The sequence below is a fragment of the Thalassophryne amazonica genome, chromosome 19, assembly GCF_902500255.1.
Source record: "Thalassophryne amazonica chromosome 19, fThaAma1.1, whole genome shotgun sequence".
NCBI lineage: Eukaryota > Metazoa > Chordata > Actinopteri > Batrachoidiformes > Batrachoididae > Thalassophryne > Thalassophryne amazonica.
The window spans coordinates 26,807,989-26,814,068 of NC_047121.1; the positions used below are offsets into that span (position 1 = coordinate 26,807,989).

The 6,080-nt window shown below is 43.7% G+C and overlaps 1 protein-coding gene across 4 annotated transcripts in view; it reads right to left on the reverse strand.

Annotated features, from left to right (window-relative positions):
* Nucleotides 1-6,080, reverse strand: part of bcl11ba (BAF chromatin remodeling complex subunit BCL11B a) — a 99,126-nt gene that overhangs the window by 41,459 nt on the left and 51,587 nt on the right. The gene's annotated exons all lie outside the window — the stretch shown is intronic.

Genomic DNA, 6,080 nt, shown 5'->3' on the forward strand with positions numbered 1-6,080 from the left:
GGTCTTTGTAGCCACAATAGAAGACACTCTGCCATAAGCCTGATTTGACTGGTGCGCCGGTCCAACACATTTTTGGATCTCTGTCCCACTCGTTTGTCTGTGTCTCTCTGTTGCCTGTCCCCTCCAATTCCTCTCCCCCTTATGGAAAGCTCATCCAAACTGGAGAATGCCAAATGGGAGTCTCCTGGAACCCGTCGCACGCACACGCGCCAAAGTCCGATCCCACACCGTGATGCAGCGTCGCCCCTACTGTCTGAATAAGACATATTACAGCACGGGCTGACACCAGCATCATGAAGACATCTCTTTCTCTCTGTCTATCTATTCCTGCAGGCCTCTCTCGCTCCACCAGTGAACCAGATATATTTGAATGTATTCCCGGGTTTATGAATTCAACATCATGCCCTGTGATCAGCTTCACCTTTTCAACTTAGAGAGAAGCAGAGGTCTTTTCTTGTAAATGTCACCTTTAGCAGCAACTTGAATATCTTCTTCTGTAGAACGACAGCATGAAAGAAGTTCTATTTGAGTTAACTAGCTTCACCTGTGGGTGGCTGAGACAGCAGCAGAAAGAAGGAAGGATCTCTGCCGAGAGAAGGGACGTGCAAGACGAAAACGAAGGCGTGTCGCCTGGGGTCTGAGTGTTATGGTCAGACTCCACTTGTTTATACAGAAATGGCAGCGAGAAGAAGAAGCGAGGAAGGAGTCGAAGGGGGAGCAGGTCGAGGATGAGAGCAGATCCAGACCAGATGGAGGTTAGAGGAGGGCATGGATGGAGGGAGGGAAGCGAGGACAGGTCCGCACTGGAGGTCCTTATAAGGCCTGGATGAGTGCAGAGCCTCGGAAAGGCAGCAGCCACTGTGAAAATACAAACCTGAAAGCAGGGACACAGTGCACACTGACCCCACCTCCACTCACCTTATCACACACACACGCAAAGCCTGAAGGGAAAAAGTCTACATTTGATTTTATTCATAGTTCTGACTACGGCGATGAGCGTCAGAGATGACGAGTTTACATTCTTTAATGATGCAGGCTGCCGCGGCTCACACATATTAAAGCTACATGCACGTTCAACACCTCAAACTGCTGGCCCAAGGCCCAAATCTGGAGCGCAGGACAAATTATTAAAGGCCCCATGTGTTCAAAATTGACTGGTAAATCTGCCAGTATATACATTTATTTCTTCAACTATGCTCCGAGTTTAATGTTGGAGGGGCAACAAAATAAAATCAGGTGCAAATAACCTGACATTTTATTTTGTATGAAAAACTGAGCCCACTGTGCTCAAATATGCATGAACACATTTACGAACACACAAAGGACTGTGGCACGTGACAATACGGCAGCTGCAGCAGCCTTAGGAATGCAAAGGTTTGAGGAAATTTCAAGTTATTTTAACATAACTCACCTGATCTGGTTTATGTCAAATATATGTCAAAGATGGAATATACAATATTTATTCTAATAAACGCTCCGGGGCATGAAATTTCCATGAATGGGGGTGTTTACTGGCAATCATTTGCATACACGTGCATGTTTGCTGTACACAGTACGGCCGTGCAGGATTTCAACATTGTTGCATCTAACTTCATTGTTGAGGTCTAAGGTTCTAAAAACATTCTGGACTCACATGCCATTCCAACTCATTATAGAAACTTTGCACAATTTATTACCACCCTTGAAAAATGTCAGCTACCTATTTTATAAACACTACCCGATCTAGAGCCTGTGGATCCCCAAGGCGCTAGTAGTATTTTTGGATTTACAGTTTTTTGTTCCATCCCAACAGCTGAGGGTAGCAATCAAGAACCTATGACCACTCTGATGCAGTTAAAGGATTCTGTAACTGTGACTGGAAAAACTGCATTTTGTGCAAGTTTTGTCTGTTGCATCGCTAGTCACAACTATGTAGTGGAGTGGAACAAAGAAAGATTTTCGTACAAGAAAACAGTCCCCCATGTGCCTTCTGACAAACTGTTCCCGAAATGTAACTTCTTTTCTTTTTTTCTTTTTTTTTTCTTTTTTTAGAAGAGCATGCTCTGTGCCACTCCACCGTGAAGTTGTGGAACTGAAAAGAGGGTCTGCTGAACATCAGACTGTTGAAGCGTACCTAATAAAGTGGCCATGTGAGCGGACGGTGTTGCAGCGGTTAGTTAAGCTGTCCTCAGTTACAACCTGATCTATAGCTTGTTGAAACACGGTCAAGGATCCGACATCTCTGATGTGTTTTTCTGGTTGGGGTTTGGAAGAAATATTAACCTGCACATACTTTCATGCCTTCACAAGTCTCACCTCACCCCTACCACCCCCACTGTGTATGTACTCAATCTGTACAACTAGAGGTATTACTCTGTAGCTAAAAGAGATTGAAGAGGACGAGAAGAGAGGAGCGCCTACTGTCTCCTCACTAACTGCATGCAGGCCTGCTCCCTAACCACTCCAATCTGTTTTCATTTTCCAAACCTCATAACGACACACGCACAGCCTCCTAACCGAGAAATACTGCACTTAAGTTTCATTCGATTGTAACACCAGCTGGATCAATACAGTCAGAGTCAAAGTAATAATGCAAGTTTTTTTTTTTTACATCTTCTGCAGATGAGACTATGGTTCCATGTGGCAAAACCTGATGAAGAGAAGAATGTAACAAGATTATTGTGCACACAGTATCATGCTGCATCGTGCATGCACGTCCTGCGACAAGATGCAATCACATCCTGTAACAGTCTGCGTCCTGCAGCCACACGCTCTAACACGCTCACGTCACATGTTGCAACATAAACCGATCATGTCACATGTTAAATGCACGGCAACAAGTATGCACGTCCTGCAGCATGCTATGAAGATCTGCAGCCACTGTAGCTGCATGCTCTGCTAATCTCACATCAAGTTACATTCATCCATCTTTTACACCCGCTTACTCCAATTAAGGGTTACGGGGGGCTGGAGCCTATCCCAGCAGTCACAGGGCGTGAGGCGGGGTGCACCCTGGACAGGACACCAGTCTGTCACAGGGCCACATATAGACAGACGAATACATCCCGCATTGATCGCATCCCACTCCCCAGGTGGGATGCGATCCCACGACCTTCTTGCTGTGAGGTAACAGTGCTAACCACTAAGCCACCGTGCTGCCATCACGCTACAGCATAAACCAGTTATGTGGCATGTTAAACATGCTGCAACATGCATGCACATCCAGCAGCATCCTGGGACACACTGCGCCCTGCAGCCACACGCTCACGCTCATTTCACATGCTGCACAATAAACCAGTGGTGTCAAATCAGGATGTTTAAACTACAATATAGCTACGGTTACAGCCAGACTTAGCGATTCAACCAAACTACTCTCCTTGTCTCAGTATACATGCAGAGGGAATCGATTTACTGACCGACTCCGCTATGACAGGTGGCGCTGTACCTCTTTCAGCTATCTTGTGATGAACTATGGGTCAAATTGCCCTCTGGACTTTTTATTATTGGGATGTTTATTTCCAAGATCTCTATTTTGCATATATGACAATTCAAGATTCAAGATTCTTTTATTTGTCCCCAAGGGGAAATTAGTCTTGGACACACAGGCAGCCACATAAAATACACTAATCAAGTACAGACATGACAAGACAGACCAAGACAATATAATACAATCACAATGACACATTAGCGACCTGCTCTTTGGTTTGAATTCTTTAGTAAGTCCCTTCGGCTGCTCCCTTGTTTGCACTCGGGGTCACTACAGCAAATCCAAGGTGGATCTGCATGTTGTTTTACAGCGGATGCCCTTCCTGACGCAACTCCACATTACATGGAGAAATGTGGCAGGGGTTGGATTTGAACCCGAAACCTTCTGCACTGAAACCAAGCGCATTAACCACTTGGCCACCACCCCTGCTTGGTTTGAATTCTTTGTTGTACTTTATTTATTTGATTTTTGTTATTGTTAATATGCCCAAAGCAGATGGTCACCCCTCTGAAGCGGGTCTGCTTGTGGTTTCTTCCTCAAAAAAAAAAAAAAAAAAAAAAAAAGTGTCCAACTGAGTTTTTTTTCTTCCCACTGTTGCCTTGCCTATGTGCTTGCTTAGAGGAGTGGGTGAGGTCAGACCTTCCCCTTGTGAAGTGGCTTGAACGTATCACGACAATTTGGCACTATTTAAATAAACTGAACTGGATGGGATTGAGACAGTTCCAGTTAAACTATTAGATCACAGACAAACTCGCTGATGGCAAATTGTCAACAAACGCAAGATGGACAACACTGTTATACAAAAAAAAAACATTCATTATTTGTTTTATATAATGGTGAAACTAGATCCTATGATGCACTACAACATCCTCCAGCAAACTGAGACAACACCAATCTACAGCCCAGAAGATTAAGGAGGAGGAGAGCGTGCTGGACTGACAGATGAACGAGCAAAACAGGAAAGACCTCTCAGTTAAACCAGGACACAGTTATCTTCAAGGAAGAAAAAAAATGCTTTAGACCTCATAGTCAAATGTAAAAAGGAATATGAACAGAAAGTGGGCACAATGCACATGAGGAAAGAAAGCTTTTAATGCAACACTAGCTGGTTCTTCACCTGTACTTTATTTGCTCCAATTTGTGGTTCCTGCTCCACAAAACATCTCTGATCAAACTGAAAAAAACGTAATGGATTGTTTCTACTTTGGAAACATCTCTCACATGCTTTATTTTATTAAGAAGGCAACTTTTACTCCATTATTTATCTAATTTTTAAAACATTTGTGGATTTTTTTTGTTACATTGGGAAGACAAGCAGGGATTAAGTAGAGACAGGTCCATTAGTATTTGGACAGTGAGACAATATTTGTGATGTTGCCTCTGTACAACACTACAGTGAAGTTGAAATGAAACAATCAAGATGTGTTTGGAATGTTGACATTCAGCTTTAATTCAAGGAATTTCAAAAAATATAATATTAATCCAGATATAAGCACTGGCGCCAACAAGCCTCAGGGCCTACAGAGGACTTACTTCTACTCTCTTGTATTTAGTTTGCCCAGTTACTGCATCACAAGCACACTGTAATTAGGAAAGTCAGGTCAGAGGTTAGCAGTAAGCTTCAGTGGTTCCAAATGAGGCATACCCGGAAGAAGGCCAAGTTGCAGTTCCTTGACTGGCCACTTGAGGCTAGCTCTAAAAGTTTACAGGTTCCCAGGTTTAGAGCAGAAATAAACATGTAGACAGCCTGGTACAAAAAAACACTTTTGGTCTCTAAAGCTAATTTCCCTCTCCGTGATAGCGGTATGGGGCTGATTTTTTTTTCTAACACCTTAGTTTAAGACATTTTAAGGCACAAAATTATTGATAATTAGGGGTGTGACTGCTTTGAGTGACAGCTCATGTGTTGCCGCAGAGTTCCAGTATCTGTATCTGTTGTTCCTAGCTGCTGTGGAGGATGATGGTTTGAGCATTTTGGTTTGGTTTGGTTAATTATCCTGACAGATCATCTAAGATGTCTGTGCTGCAGTATTTGCATCAAGTGAAATTATTCTGTGATTTAATGTTGTATGCTAACAGTATTAGGACATCTTGCAGCTGCCCACACCAAAGCAAACCATTAGGAGAACCAGCACACAGTCCTCAAAAATATGATTTAATAAACACAAGAACAGAGGGTAGGGTTAGGGTTAGGGTTAGGGTTAGCCTGTTAGCTTAGCTTTCGGGTAACCCAAAGATGGGGGGGGGTCATATTCAGGCTTCATTCATCTCACCCATATCATACACTGTGTCACCCATCCTCTACGTCTTTATCCAACTACGGGTTTGTCAATAAGTAAGCAGCGTAAGTGCTATCAACATAGCAGCACTCAGAGCAACAAAACCCGTGGGTGTCGTCACACAGGGTTTGTCCCGTCAATAGTCAGAGACTTCTGACATGAAGCAGAAGGTTTGACCATATGACACCGGTTCTGGCATCCCTTCATTGGCCTGTGGTCTATTTGTGATCAGACTTTAAGGTGTTGTTGCTGGCCTACAATATTGTTCATGGACTGACACCTCCCTACCTGGCCGACCTGGTTGAGCCCTATGTACTGGCTCGGGTACTGCATTC